The sequence below is a fragment of the Pseudophryne corroboree genome, chromosome 11, assembly GCF_028390025.1.
Source record: "Pseudophryne corroboree isolate aPseCor3 chromosome 11, aPseCor3.hap2, whole genome shotgun sequence".
Taxonomy (NCBI): domain Eukaryota; kingdom Metazoa; phylum Chordata; class Amphibia; order Anura; family Myobatrachidae; genus Pseudophryne; species Pseudophryne corroboree.
In genome coordinates, this window is record NC_086454.1 from 249,844,923 (window position 1) to 249,859,785 (window position 14,863).

Genomic DNA, 14,863 nt, shown 5'->3' on the forward strand with positions numbered 1-14,863 from the left:
GCAATTCATAGGAAAAGACACTTCTCTCTCAGTCTATAGGCATACAATAGTTTCAGCTTTGCTACATTGATGTGATGTCATAATCAGGTTCAGCTCACAAGAGACTTGTCCACTACATAGCTGTCTCCTGTGTTACAGCATGAGCCAATTGTAAGAGGATGATATGCAAATATTGTAATGCACAAAAACAGTACATGCCATGCTAGATAAAAGCAAGGGGTGATACCCAAACTAAAAATGAGGCTATGCAATTGGTGTTTCTGGTTCTTTCTTATGCTCTCAAAATCAAGTGGTATATTTTTCACGCTACAATTGGATTCGGACTTTGATTCTCCATAACCTTGAGCAACGAATCTCTGAACCTGATAAAAACTTGCAATGTTCTCCCCGTCGGGGAATCGAACCCCGGTCTCCCGCGTGACAGGCGGGGATACTCACCACTATACTAACGAGGACTAACTTCTTGAATCTGCAGGCAAAATTGGAGCTGAAAATACACCCAGAAACATGTCAGGGTGAGGTCTCGAGATGCGTCTGTGTCATTGGCCACAGAGATTATGTGCTACATGTTATCAAGCTAACATAAAACCCTAAATAAGAAGCAGATAAACAGATTTATTTTTGTCTCAGCTGAAACAAAGACTACAATACCACTTTGCAAAAAAGATAGTTATTTCAATTAAAAACCTTTTTCTGTTATCCTCTACTGGTCGGTCATGGCCAGGAAGCTTACATGATATCGGTCTATCTATCTCACTTACTATACAGTTACTCCCTTTGAAAGTAGGGGATGCAAGTCCATTTTAGCCTGCAATTCATAGGAAAAGACACTTCTCTCTCAGTCTATAGGCATACAATAGTTTCAGCTTTGCTACATTGATGTGATGTCATAATCAGGTTTAGCTCACAAGAGACTTGTCCACTACATAGCTGTCTCCTGTGTTACAGCATGAGCCAATTGTAAGAGGATGATATGCAAATATTGTAATGCACAAAAACAGTACATGCCATGCTAGATAAAAGCAAGGGGTGATACCCAAACTAAAAATGAGGCTATGCAATTGGTGTTTCTGGTTCTTTCTTATGCTCTCAAAATCAAGTGGTATATTTTTCACGCTACAATTGGATTCGGACTTTGATTCTCCATAACCTTGAGCAACGAATCTCTGAACCTGATAAAAACTTGCAATGTTCTCCCCGTCGGGGAATCGAACCCCGGTCTCCCGCGTGACAGGCGGGGATACTCACCACTATACTAACGAGGACTAACTTCTTGAATCTGCAGGCAAAATTGGAGCTGAAAATACACCCAGAAACATGTCAGGGTGAGGTCTCGAGATGCGTCTGTGTCATTGGCCACAGAGATTATGTGCTACATGTTATCAAGCTAACATAAAACCCTAAATAAGAAGCAGATAAAAAGATTTATTTTTGTCTCAGCTGAAACAAAGACTACAATACCACTTTGCAAAAAAGATAGTCATTTCAATTAAAAACCTTTTTCTGTTATCCTCTACTGGTCGGTCATGGCCAGGAAGCTTACATGATATCGGTCTTTCTATCTCACTTACTATACAGTTACTCCCTTTGAAAGTAGGGGATGCAAGTCCATTTTAGCCTGCAATTCATAGGAAAAGACACTTCTCTCTTAGTCTATACTCTGTAGGCATACAATAGTTTCAGCTTTGCTACATTGATGTGATGTCATAATCAGGTTTAGCTCACAAGAGACTTGTCCACTACATAGCTGTCTCCTGTGTTACAGCATGAGCCAATTGTAAGAGGATGATATGCAAATATTGTAATGCACAAAAACAGTACATGCCATGCTAGATAAAAGCAAGGGGTGATACCCAAACTAAAAATGAGGCTATGCAATTGGTGTTTCTGGTTCTTTCTTATGCTCTCAAAATCAAGTGGTATATTTTTCACGCTACAATTGGATTCGGACTTTGATTCTCCATAACCTTGAGCAACGAATCTCTGAACCTGATAAAAACTTGCAATGTTCTCCCCGTCGGGGAATCGAACCCCGGTCTCCCGCGTGACAGGCGGGGATACTCACCACTATACTAACAAGGACTAACTTCTTGAATCTGCAGGCAAAATTGGAGCTGAAAATACACCCAGAAACATGTCAGGGTGAGGTCTCGAGATGCGTCTGTGTCATTGGCCACAGAGATTATGTGCTACATGTTATCAAGCTAACATAAAACCCTAAATAAGAAGCAGATAAACAGATTTATTTTTGTCTCAGCTGAAACAAAGACTACAATACCACTTTGCAAAAAAGATAGTCATTTCAATTAAAAACCTTTTTCTGTTATCCTCTACTGGTCGGTCATGGCCAGGAAGCTTACATGATATCGGTCTATCTATCTCACTTACTATCCAGTTACTCCCTTTGAAAGTAGGGGATGCAAGTCCATTTTAGCCTGCAATTCATAGGAAAAGACACTTCTCTCTCAGTCTATACTCTGTAGGCATACAATAGTTTCAGCTTTGCTACATTGATGTGATGTCATAATCAGGTTTAGCTCACAAGAGACTTGTCCACTACATAGCTGTCTCCTCTGTTACAGCATGAGCCAATTGTAAGAGGATGATATGCAAATATTGTAATGCACAAAAACAGTACATGCCATGCTAGATAAAAGCAAGGGGTGATACCCAAACTAAAAACGAGGCTATGCAATTGGTGTTTCTGGTTCTTTCTTATGCTCTCAAAATCAAGTGGTATATTTTTCACGCTACAATTGGATTCGGACTTTGATTCTCCATAACCTTGAGCAACGAATCTCTGAACCTGATAAAAACTTGCAATGTTCTCCCCGTCGGGGAATCGAACCCCAGTCTCCCGCGTGACAGGCGGGGATACTCACCACTATACTAGCGAGGATTAACTTCTTGAATCTGCAGGCAAAATTGGAGCTGAAAATACACCCAGAAACATGTCAGGGTGAGGTCTCGAAATGCGTCTGTGTCATTGGCCACAGAGATTATGTGCTACATGTTATCAAGCTAACATAAAACCCTAAATAAGAAGCAGATAAAAAGATTTATTTTTGTCTCAGCTGAAACAAAGACTACAATACCACTTTGCAAAAAAGATAGTCATTTCAATTAAAAACCTTTTTCTGTTATCCTCTACTGGTCGGTCATGGCCAGGAAGCTTACATGATATCGGTCTTTCTATCTCACTTACTATACAGTTACTCCCTTTGAAAGTAGGGGATGCAAGTCCATTTTAGCCTGCAATTCATAGGAAAAGACACTTCTCTCTCAGTCTATACTCTGTAGGCATACAATAGTTTCAGCTTTGCTACATTGATGTGATGTCATAATCAGGTTTAGCTCACAAGAGACTTGTCCACTACATAGCTGTCTCCTGTGTTACAGCATGAGCCAATTGTAAGAGGATGATATGCAAATATTGTAATGCACAAAAACAGTACATGCCATGCTAGATAAAAGCAAGGGGTGATACCCAAACTAAAAACGAGGCTATGCAATTGGTGTTTCTGGTTCTTTCTTATGCTCTCAAAATCAAGTGGTATATTTTTCACACTACAATTGGATTCGGACTTTGATTCTCCATAACCTTGAGCAACGAATCTCTGAACCTGATAAAAACTTGCAATGTTCTCCCCGTCGGGGAATCAAACCCCGGTCTCCCGCGTGACAGGCGGGGATACTCACCACTATACTAACGAGGACTAACTTCTTGGATCTGCAGGCAAAATTGGAGCTGAAAATACACCCAGAAACATGTCAGGGTGAGGTCTCGAGATGCGTCTGTGTCATTGGCCACAGAGATTATGTGCTACATGTTATCAAGCTATCATAAAACCCTAAATAAGAAGCAGATAAAAAGATTTATTTTTGTCTCAGCTGAAACAAAGACTACAATACCACTTTGCAAAAAAGATAGTTATTTCAATTAAAAACCTTTTTCTGTTATCCTCTACTGGTCGGTCATGGCCAGGAAGCTTACATGATATCGGTCTATCTATCTCACTTACTATACAGTTACTCCCTTTGAAAGTAGGGGATGCAAGTCCATTTTAGCCTGCAATTCATAGGAAAAGACACTTCTCTCTCAGTCTATAGGCATACAATAGTTTCAGCTTTGCTACATTGATGTGATGTCATAATCAGGTTCAGCTCACAAGAGACTTGTCCACTACATAGCTGTCTCCTGTGTTACAGCATGAGCCAATTGTAAGAGGATGATATGCAAATATTGTAATGCACAAAAACAGTACATGCCATGCTAGATAAAAGCAAGGGGTGATACCCAAACTAAAAATGAGGCTATGCAATTGGTGTTTCTGGTTCTTTCTTATGCTCTCAAAATCAAGTGGTATATTTTTCACGCTACAATTGGATTCGGACTTTGATTCTCCATAACCTTGAGCAACGAATCTCTGAACCTGATAAAAACTTGCAATGTTCTCCCCGTCGGGGAATCGAACCCCGGTCTCCCGCGTGACAGGCGGGGATACTCACCACTATACTAACGAGGACTAACTTCTTGAATCTGCAGGCAAAATTGGAGCTGAAAATACACCCAGAAACATGTCAGGGTGAGGTCTCGAGATGCGTCTGTGTCATTGGCCACAGAGATTATGTGCTACATGTTATCAAGCTAACATAAAACCCTAAATAAGAAGCAGATAAACAGATTTATTTTTGTCTCAGCTGAAACAAAGACTACAATACCACTTTGCAAAAAAGATAGTTATTTCAATTAAAAACCTTTTTCTGTTATCCTCTACTGGTCGGTCATGGCCAGGAAGCTTACATGATATCGGTCTATCTATCTCACTTACTATACAGTTACTCCCTTTGAAAGTAGGGGATGCAAGTCCATTTTAGCCTGCAATTCATAGGAAAAGACACTTCTCTCTCAGTCTATAGGCATACAATAGTTTCAGCTTTGCTACATTGATGTGATGTCATAATCAGGTTTAGCTCACAAGAGACTTGTCCACTACATAGCTGTCTCCTGTGTTACAGCATGAGCCAATTGTAAGAGGATGATATGCAAATATTGTAATGCACAAAAACAGTACATGCCATGCTAGATAAAAGCAAGGGGTGATACCCAAACTAAAAATGAGGCTATGCAATTGGTGTTTCTGGTTCTTTCTTATGCTCTCAAAATCAAGTGGTATATTTTTCACGCTACAATTGGATTCGGACTTTGATTCTCCATAACCTTGAGCAACGAATCTCTGAACCTGATAAAAACTTGCAATGTTCTCCCCGTCGGGGAATCGAACCCCAGTCTCCCGCGTGACAGGTGGGGATACTCACCACTATACTAACGAGGACTAACTTCTTGAATCTGCAGGCAAAATTGGAGCTGAAAATACACCCAGAAACATGTCAGGGTGAGGTCTCGAGATGCGTCTGTGTCATTGGCCACAGAGATTATGTGCTACATGTTATCAAGCTAACATAAAACCCTAAATAAGAAGCAGATAAAAAGATTTATTTTTGTCTCAGCTGAAACAAAGACTACAATACCACTTTGCAAAAAAGATAGTCATTTCAATTAAAAACCTTTTTCTGTTATCCTCTACTGGTCGGTCATGGCCAGGAAGCTTACATGATATCGGTCTATCTATCTCACTTACTATCCAGTTACTCCCTTTGAAAGTAGGGGATGCAAGTCCATTTTAGCCTGCAATTCATAGGAAAAGACACTTCTCTCTCAGTCTATACTCTGTAGGCATACAATAGTTTCAGCTTTGCTACATTGATGTGATGTCATAATCAGGTTTAGCTCACAAGAGACTTGTCCACTACATAGCTGTCTCCTGTGTTACAGCATGAGCCAATTGTAAGAGGATGATATGCAAATATTGTAATGCACAAAAACAGTACATGCCATGCTAGATAAAAGCAAGGGGTGATACCCAAACTAAAAATGAGGCTATGCAATTGGTGTTTCTGGTTCTTTCTTATGCTCTCAAAATCAAGTGGTATATTTTTCACGCTACAATTGGATTCGGACTTTGATTCTCCATAACCTTGAGCAACGAATCTCTGAACCTGATAAAAACTTGCAATGTTCTCCCCGTCGGGGAATCGAACCCCGGTCTCCCGCGTGACAGGCGGGGATACTCACCACTATACTAACGAGGACTAACTTCTTGAATCTGCAGGCAAAATTGGAGCTGAAAATACACCCAGAAACATGTCAGGGTGAGGTCTCGAGATGCGTCTGTGTCATTGGCCACAGAGATTATGTGCTACATGTTATCAAGCTAACATAAAACCCTAAATAAGAAGCAGATAAACAGATTTATTTTTGTCTCAGCTGAAACAAAGACTACAATACCACTTTGCAAAAAAGATAGTTATTTCAATTAAAAACCTTTTTCTGTTATCCTCTACTGGTCGGTCATGGCCAGGAAGCTTACATGATATCGGTCTATCTATCTCACTTACTATACAGTTACTCCCTTTGAAAGTAGGGGATGCAAGTCCATTTTAGCCTGCAATTCATAGGAAAAGACACTTCTCTCTCAGTCTATACTCTGTAGGCATACAATAGTTTCAGCTTTGCTACATTGATGTGAAGTCATAATCAGGTTTAGCTCACAAGAGACTTGTCCACTACATAGCTGTCTCCTCTGTTACAGCATGAGCCAATTGTAAGAGGATGATATGCAAATATTGTAATGCACAAAAACAGTACATGCCATGCTAGATAAAAGCAAGGGGTGATACCCAAACTAAAAATGAGGCTATGCAATTGGTGTTTCTGGTTCTTTCTTATGCTCTCAAAATCAAGTGGTATATTTTTCACGCTACAATTGGATTCGGACTTTGATTCTCCATAACCTTGAGCAACGAATCTCTGAACCTGATAAAAACTTGCAATGTTCTCCCCGTCGGGGAATCGAACCCCAGTCTCCCGCGTGACAGGTGGGGATACTCACCACTATACTAACGAGGACTAACTTCTTGAATCTGCAGGCAAAATTGGAGCTGAAAATACACCCAGAAACATGTCAGGGTGAGGTCTCGAGATGCGTCTGTGTCATTGGCCACAGAGATTATGTGCTACATGTTATCAAGCTAACATAAAACCCTAAATAAGAAGCAGATAAAAAGATTTATTTTTGTCTCAGCTGAAACAAAGACTACAATACCACTTTGCAAAAAAGATAGTCATTTCAATTAAAAACCTTTTTCTGTTATCCTCTACTGGTCGGTCATGGCCAGGAAGCTTACATGATATCGGTCTATCTATCTCACTTACTATCCAGTTACTCCCTTTGAAAGTAGGGGATGCAAGTCCATTTTAGCCTGCAATTCATAGGAAAAGACACTTCTCTCTCAGTCTATACTCTGTAGGCATACAATAGTTTCAGCTTTGCTACATTGATGTGATGTCATAATCAGGTTTAGCTCACAAGAGACTTGTCCACTACATAGCTGTCTCCTGTGTTACAGCATGAGCCAATTGTAAGAGGATGATATGCAAATATTGTAATGCACAAAAACAGTACATGCCATGCTAGATAAAAGCAAGGGGTGATACCCAAACTAAAAATGAGGCTATGCAATTGGTGTTTCTGGTTCTTTCTTATGCTCTCAAAATCAAGTGGTATATTTTTCACGCTACAATTGGATTCGGACTTTGATTCTCCATAACCTTGAGCAACGAATCTCTGAACCTGATAAAAACTTGCAATGTTCTCCCCGTCGGGGAATCGAACCCCGGTCTCCCGCGTGACAGGCGGGGATACTCACCACTATACTAACGAGGACTAACTTCTTGAATCTGCAGGCAAAATTGGAGCTGAAAATACACCCAGAAACATGTCAGGGTGAGGTCTCGAGATGCGTCTGTGTCATTGGCCACAGAGATTATGTGCTACATGTTATCAAGCTAACATAAAACCCTAAATAAGAAGCAGATAAACAGATTTATTTTTGTCTCAGCTGAAACAAAGACTACAATACCACTTTGCAAAAAAGATAGTTATTTCAATTAAAAACCTTTTTCTGTTATCCTCTACTGGTCGGTCATGGCCAGGAAGCTTACATGATATCGGTCTATCTATCTCACTTACTATACAGTTACTCCCTTTGAAAGTAGGGGATGCAAGTCCATTTTAGCCTGCAATTCATAGGAAAAGACACTTCTCTCTCAGTCTATAGGCATACAATAGTTTCAGCTTTGCTACATTGATGTGATGTCATAATCAGGTTTAGCTCACAAGAGACTTGTCCACTACATAGCTGTCTCCTGTGTTACAGCATGAGCCAATTGTAAGAGGATGATATGCAAATATTGTAATGCACAAAAACAGTACATGCCATGCTAGATAAAAGCAAGGGGTGATACCCAAACTAAAAATGAGGCTATGCAATTGGTGTTTCTGGTTCTTTCTTATGCTCTCAAAATCAAGTGGTATATTTTTCACGCTACAATTGGATTCGGACTTTGATTCTCCATAACCTTGAGCAACGAATCTCTGAACCTGATAAAAACTTGCAATGTTCTCCCCGTCGGGGAATCGAACCCCAGTCTCCCGCGTGACAGGTGGGGATACTCACCACTATACTAACGAGGACTAACTTCTTGAATCTGCAGGCAAAATTGGAGCTGAAAATACACCCAGAAACATGTCAGGGTGAGGTCTCGAGATGCGTCTGTGTCATTGGCCACAGAGATTATGTGCTACATGTTATCAAGCTAACATAAAACCCTAAATAAGAAGCAGATAAAAAGATTTATTTTTGTCTCAGCTGAAACAAAGACTACAATACCACTTTGCAAAAAAGATAGTCATTTCAATTAAAAACCTTTTTCTGTTATCCTCTACTGGTCGGTCATGGCCAGGAAGCTTACATGATATCGGTCTATCTATCTCACTTACTATCCAGTTACTCCCTTTGAAAGTAGGGGATGCAAGTCCATTTTAGCCTGCAATTCATAGGAAAAGACACTTCTCTCTCAGTCTATACTCTGTAGGCATACAATAGTTTCAGCTTTGCTACATTGATGTGATGTCATAATCAGGTTTAGCTCACAAGAGACTTGTCCACTACATAGCTGTCTCCTGTGTTACAGCATGAGCCAATTGTAAGAGGATGATATGCAAATATTGTAATGCACAAAAACAGTACATGCCATGCTAGATAAAAGCAAGGGGTGATACCCAAACTAAAAACGAGGCTATGCAATTGGTGTTTCTGGTTCTTTCTTATGCTCTCAAAATCAAGTGGTATATTTTTCACGCTACAATTGGATTCGGACTTTGATTCTCCATAACCTTGAGCAACGAATCTCTGAACCTGATAAAAACTTGCAATGTTCTCCCCGTCGGGGAATCGAACCCCAGTCTCCCGCGTGACAGGCGGGGATACTCACCACTATACTAACGAGGACTAACTTCTTGAATCTGCAGGCAAAATTGGAGCTGAAAATACACCCAGAAACATGTCAGGGTGAGGTCTCGAAATGCGTCTGTGTCATTGGCCACAGAGATTATGTGCTACATGTTATCAAGCTAACATAAAACCCTAAATAAGAAGCAGATAAAAAGATTTATTTTTGTCTCAACTGAAACAAAGACTACAATACCACTTTGCAAAAAAGATAGTCATTTCAATTAAAAACCTTTTTCTGTTATCCTCTACTGGTCGGTCATGGCCAGGAAGCTTACATGATATCGGTCTTTCTATCTCACTTACTATACAGTTACTCCCTTTGAAAGTAGGGGATGCAAGTCCATTTTAGCCTGCAATTCATAGGAAAAGACACTTCTCTCTCAGTCTATACTCTGTAGGCATACAATAGTTTCAGCTTTGCTACATTGATGTGATGTCATAATCAGGTTTAGCTCACAAGAGACTTGTCCACTACATAGCTGTCTCCTGTGTTACAGCATGAGCCAATTGTAAGAGGATGATATGCAAATATTGTAATGCACAAAAACAGTACATGCCATGCTAGATAAAAGCAAGGGGTGATACCCAAACTAAAAACGAGGCTATGCAATTGGTGTTTCTGGTTCTTTCTTATGCTCTCAAAATCAAGTGGTATATTTTTCACACTACAATTGGATTCGGACTTTGATTCTCCATAACCTTGAGCAACGAATCTCTGAACCTGATAAAAACTTGCAATGTTCTCCCCGTCGGGGAATCGAACCCCGGTCTCCCGCGTGACAGGCGGGGATACTCACCACTATACTAACGAGGACTAACTTCTTGGATCTGCAGGCAAAATTGGAGCTGAAAATACACCCAGAAACATGTCAGGGTGAGGTCTCGAGATGCGTCTGTGTCATTGGCCACAGAGATTATGTGCTACATGTTATCAAGCTAACATAAAACCCTAAATAAGAAGCAGATAAAAAGATTTATTTTTGTCTCAGCTGAAACAAAGACTACAATACCACTTTGCAAAAAAGATAGTTATTTCAATTAAAAACCTTTTTCTGTTATCCTCTACTGGTCGGTCATGGCCAGGAAGCTTACATGATATCGGTCTATCTATCTCACTTACTATACAGTTACTCCCTTTGAAAGTAGGGGATGCAAGTCCATTTTAGCCTGCAATTCATAGGAAAAGACACTTCTCTCTCAGTCTATAGGCATACAATAGTTTCAGCTTTGCTACATTGATGTGATGTCATAATCAGGTTTAGCTCACAAGAGACTTGTCCACTACATAGCTGTCTCCTGTGTTACAGCATGAGCCAATTGTAAGAGGATGATATGCAAATATTGTAATGCACAAAAACAGTACATGCCATGCTAGATAAAAGCAAGGGGTGATACCCAAACTAAAAATGAGGCTATGCAATTGGTGTTTCTGGTTCTTTCTTATGCTCTCAAAAATCAAGTGGTATATTTTTCACGCTACAATTGGATTCGGACTTTGATTCTCCATAACCTTGAGCAACGAATCTCTGAACCTGATAAAAACTTGCAATGTTCTCCCCGTCGGGGAATCGAACCCCGGTCTCCCGCGTGACAGGCGGGGATACTCACCACTATACTAACGAGGACTAACTTCTTGAATCTGCAGGCAAAATTGGAGCTGAAAATACACCCAGAAACATGTCAGGGTGAGGTCTCGAGATGCGTCTGTGTCATTGGCCACAGAGATTATGTGCTACATGTTATCAAGCTAACATAAAACCCTAAATAAGAAGCAGATAAACAGATTTATTTTTGTCTCAGCTGAAACAAAGACTACAATACCACTTTGCAAAAAAGATAGTTATTTCAATTAAAAACCTTTTTCTGTTATCCTCTACTGGTCGGTCATGGCCAGGAAGCTTACATGATATCGGTCTATCTATCTCACTTACTATACAGTTACTCCCTTTGAAAGTAGGGGATGCAAGTCCATTTTAGCCTGCAATTCATAGGAAAAGACACTTCTCTCTCAGTCTATACTCTGTAGGCATACAATAGTTTCAGCTTTGCTACATTGATGTGATGTCATAATCAGGTTTAGCTCACAAGAGACTTGTCCACTACATAGCTGTCTCCTGTGTTACAGCATGAGCCAATTGTAAGAGGATGATATGCAAATATTGTAATGCACAAAAACAGTACATGCCATGCTAGATAAAAGCAAGGGGTGATACCCAAACTAAAAACGAGGCTATGCAATTGGTGTTTCTGGTTCTTTCTTATGCTCTCAAAATCAAGTGGTATATTTTTCACACTACAATTGGATTCGGACTTTGATTCTCCATAACCTTGAGCAACGAATCTCTGAACCTGATAAAAACTTGCAATGTTCTCCCCGTCGGGGAATCGAACCCCGGTCTCCCGCGTGACAGGCGGGGATACTCACCACTATACTAACGAGGACTAACTTCTTGGATCTGCAGGCAAAATTGGAGCTGAAAATACACCCAGAAACATGTCAGGGTGAGGTCTCGAGATGCGTCTGTGTCATTGGCCACAGAGATTATGTGCTACATGTTATCAAGCTAACATAAAACCCTAAATAAGAAGCAGATAAAAAGATTTATTTTTGTCTCAGCTGAAACAAAGACTACAATACCACTTTGCAAAAAAGATAGTTATTTCAATTAAAAACCTTTTTCTGTTATCCTCTACTGGTCGGTCATGGCCAGGAAGCTTACATGATATCGGTCTATCTATCTCACTTACTATACAGTTACTCCCTTTGAAAGTAGGGGATGCAAGTCCATTTTAGCCTGCAATTCATAGGAAAAGACACTTCTCTCTCAGTCTATAGGCATACAATAGTTTCAGCTTTGCTACATTGATGTGATGTCATAATCAGGTTTAGCTCACAAGAGACTTGTCCACTACATAGCTGTCTCCTGTGTTACAGCATGAGCCAATTGTAAGAGGATGATATGCAAATATTGTAATGCACAAAAACAGTACATGCCATGCTAGATAAAAGCAAGGGGTGATACCCAAACTAAAAATGAGGCTATGCAATTGGTGTTTCTGGTTCTTTCTTATGCTCTCAAAATCAAGTGGTATATTTTTCACGCTACAATTGGATTCGGACTTTGATTCTCCATAACCTTGAGCAACGAATCTCTGAACCTGATAAAAACTTGCAATGTTCTCCCCGTCGGGGAATCGAACCCCGGTCTCCCGCGTGACAGGCGGGGATACTCACCACTATACTAACGAGGACTAACTTCTTGAATCTGCAGGCAAAATTGGAGCTGAAAATACACCCAGAAACATGTCAGGGTGAGGTCTCGAGATGCGTCTGTGTCATTGGCCACAGAGATTATGTGCTACATGTTATCAAGCTAACATAAAACCCTAAATAAGAAGCAGATAAAAAGATTTATTTTTGTCTCAGCTGAAACAAAGACTACAATACCACTTTGCAAAAAAGATAGTCATTTCAATTAAAAACCTTTTTCTGTTATCCTCTACTGGTCGGTCATGGCCAGGAAGCTTACATGATATCGGTCTTTCTATCTCACTTACTATACAGTTACTCCCTTTGAAAGTAGGGGATGCAAGTCCATTTTAGCCTGCAATTCATAGGAAAAGACACTTCTCTCTCAGTCTATACTCTGTAGGCATACAATAGTTTCAGCTTTGCTACATTGATGTGATGTCATAATCAGGTTTAGCTCACAAGAGACTTGTCCACTACATAGCTGTCTCCTGTGTTACAGCATGAGCCAATTGTAAGAGGATGATATGCAAATATTGTAATGCACAAAAACAGTACATGCCATGCTAGATAAAAGCAAGGGGTGATACCCAAACTAAAAACGAGGCTATGCAATTGGTGTTTCTGGTTCTTTCTTATGCTCTCAAAATCAAGTGGTATATTTTTCACACTACAATTGGATTCGGACTTTGATTCTCCATAACCTTGAGCAACGAATCTCTGAACCTGATAAAAACTTGCAATGTTCTCCCCGTCGGGGAATCGAACCCCGGTCTCCCGCGTGACAGGCGGGGATACTCACCACTATACTAACGAGGACTAACTTCTTGGATCTGCAGGCAAAATTGGAGCTGAAAATACACCCAGAAACATGTCAGGGTGAGGTCTCGAGATGCGTCTGTGTCATTGGCCACAGAGATTATGTGCTACATGTTATCAAGCTAACATAAAACCCTAAATAAGAAGCAGATAAAAAGATTTATTTTTGTCTCAGCTGAAACAAAGACTACAATACCACTTTGCAAAAAAGATAGTTATTTCAATTAAAAACCTTTTTCTGTTATCCTCTACTGGTCGGTCATGGCCAGGAAGCTTACATGATATCGGTCTATCTATCTCACTTACTATACAGTTACTCCCTTTGAAAGTAGGGGATGCAAGTCCATTTTAGCCTGCAATTCATAGGAAAAGACACTTCTCTCTCAGTCTATAGGCATACAATAGTTTCAGCTTTGCTACATTGATGTGATGTCATAATCAGGTTTAGCTCACAAGAGACTTGTCCACTACATAGCTGTCTCCTGTGTTACAGCATGAGCCAATTGTAAGAGGATGATATGCAAATATTGTAATGCACAAAAACAGTACATGCCATGCTAGATAAAAGCAAGGGGTGATACCCAAACTAAAAATGAGGCTATGCAATTGGTGTTTCTGGTTCTTTCTTATGCTCTCAAAATCAAGTGGTATATTTTTCACGCTACAATTGGATTCGGACTTTGATTCTCCATAACCTTGAGCAACGAATCTCTGAACCTGATAAAAACTTGCAATGTTCTCCCCGTCGGGGAATCGAACCCCGGTCTCCCGCGTGACAGGCGGGGATACTCACCACTATACTAACGAGGACTAACTTCTTGAATCTGCAGGCAAAATTGGAGCTGAAAATACACCCAGAAACATGTCAGGGTGAGGTCTCGAGATGCGTCTGTGTCATTGGCCACAGAGATTATGTGCTACATGTTATCAAGCTAACATAAAACCCTAAATAAGAAGCAGATAAAAAGATTTATTTTTGTCTCAGCTGAAACAAAGACTACAATACCACTTTGCAAAAAAGATAGTCATTTCAATTAAAAACCTTTTTCTGTTATCCTCTACTGGTCGGTCATGGCCAGGAAGCTTACATGATATCGGTCTTTCTATCTCACTTACTATACAGTTACTCCCTTTGAAAGTAGGGGATGCAAGTCCATTTTAGCCTGCAATTCATAGGAAAAGACACTTCTCTCTCAGTCTATACTCTGTAGGCATACAATAGTTTCAGCTTTGCTACATTGATGTGATGTCATAATCAGGTTTAGCTCACAAGAGACTTGTCCACTACATAGCTGTCTCCTGTGTTACAGCATGAGCCAATTGTAAGAGGATGATATGCAAATATTGTAATGCACAAAAACAGTACATGCCATGCTA

General features: G+C 40.2%; 14 non-coding genes across 14 annotated transcripts; all 14 read right to left on the reverse strand.

Annotated features, from left to right (window-relative positions):
• Positions 1-383: 383 nt before the first annotated feature.
• TRNAD-GUC (transfer RNA aspartic acid (anticodon GUC)) lies at positions 384-455 on the reverse strand. The gene has a single exon. It is a non-coding gene; the product is annotated as a tRNA-Asp (tRNA).
• A 738-nt stretch (positions 456-1,193) lies between these two features.
• TRNAD-GUC (transfer RNA aspartic acid (anticodon GUC)) lies at positions 1,194-1,265 on the reverse strand. The gene has a single exon. It is a non-coding gene; the product is annotated as a tRNA-Asp (tRNA).
• Positions 1,266-2,010: 745 nt separating this feature from the next.
• Positions 2,011-2,082, reverse strand: TRNAD-GUC (transfer RNA aspartic acid (anticodon GUC)). The gene has a single exon. It is a non-coding gene; the product is annotated as a tRNA-Asp (tRNA).
• Positions 2,083-3,644: 1,562 nt separating this feature from the next.
• On the reverse strand, positions 3,645-3,716 carry TRNAD-GUC (transfer RNA aspartic acid (anticodon GUC)). Its single transcript has one exon. It is a non-coding gene; the product is annotated as a tRNA-Asp (tRNA).
• A 738-nt stretch (positions 3,717-4,454) lies between these two features.
• Positions 4,455-4,526, reverse strand: TRNAD-GUC (transfer RNA aspartic acid (anticodon GUC)). Its single transcript has one exon. It is a non-coding gene; the product is annotated as a tRNA-Asp (tRNA).
• Positions 4,527-6,081: 1,555 nt separating this feature from the next.
• Positions 6,082-6,153, reverse strand: TRNAD-GUC (transfer RNA aspartic acid (anticodon GUC)). Its single transcript has one exon. It is a non-coding gene; the product is annotated as a tRNA-Asp (tRNA).
• Positions 6,154-7,715: 1,562 nt separating this feature from the next.
• Positions 7,716-7,787, reverse strand: TRNAD-GUC (transfer RNA aspartic acid (anticodon GUC)). Its single transcript has one exon. It is a non-coding gene; the product is annotated as a tRNA-Asp (tRNA).
• Positions 7,788-9,342: 1,555 nt separating this feature from the next.
• On the reverse strand, positions 9,343-9,414 carry TRNAD-GUC (transfer RNA aspartic acid (anticodon GUC)). Its single transcript has one exon. It is a non-coding gene; the product is annotated as a tRNA-Asp (tRNA).
• Positions 9,415-10,159: 745 nt separating this feature from the next.
• TRNAD-GUC (transfer RNA aspartic acid (anticodon GUC)) lies at positions 10,160-10,231 on the reverse strand. The gene has a single exon. It is a non-coding gene; the product is annotated as a tRNA-Asp (tRNA).
• Positions 10,232-10,970: 739 nt separating this feature from the next.
• On the reverse strand, positions 10,971-11,042 carry TRNAD-GUC (transfer RNA aspartic acid (anticodon GUC)). The gene has a single exon. It is a non-coding gene; the product is annotated as a tRNA-Asp (tRNA).
• Positions 11,043-11,787: 745 nt separating this feature from the next.
• On the reverse strand, positions 11,788-11,859 carry TRNAD-GUC (transfer RNA aspartic acid (anticodon GUC)). Its single transcript has one exon. It is a non-coding gene; the product is annotated as a tRNA-Asp (tRNA).
• Positions 11,860-12,597: 738 nt separating this feature from the next.
• TRNAD-GUC (transfer RNA aspartic acid (anticodon GUC)) lies at positions 12,598-12,669 on the reverse strand. The gene has a single exon. It is a non-coding gene; the product is annotated as a tRNA-Asp (tRNA).
• Positions 12,670-13,414: 745 nt separating this feature from the next.
• On the reverse strand, positions 13,415-13,486 carry TRNAD-GUC (transfer RNA aspartic acid (anticodon GUC)). Its single transcript has one exon. It is a non-coding gene; the product is annotated as a tRNA-Asp (tRNA).
• Positions 13,487-14,224: 738 nt separating this feature from the next.
• Positions 14,225-14,296, reverse strand: TRNAD-GUC (transfer RNA aspartic acid (anticodon GUC)). Its single transcript has one exon. It is a non-coding gene; the product is annotated as a tRNA-Asp (tRNA).
• Positions 14,297-14,863: the final 567 nt, after the last annotated feature.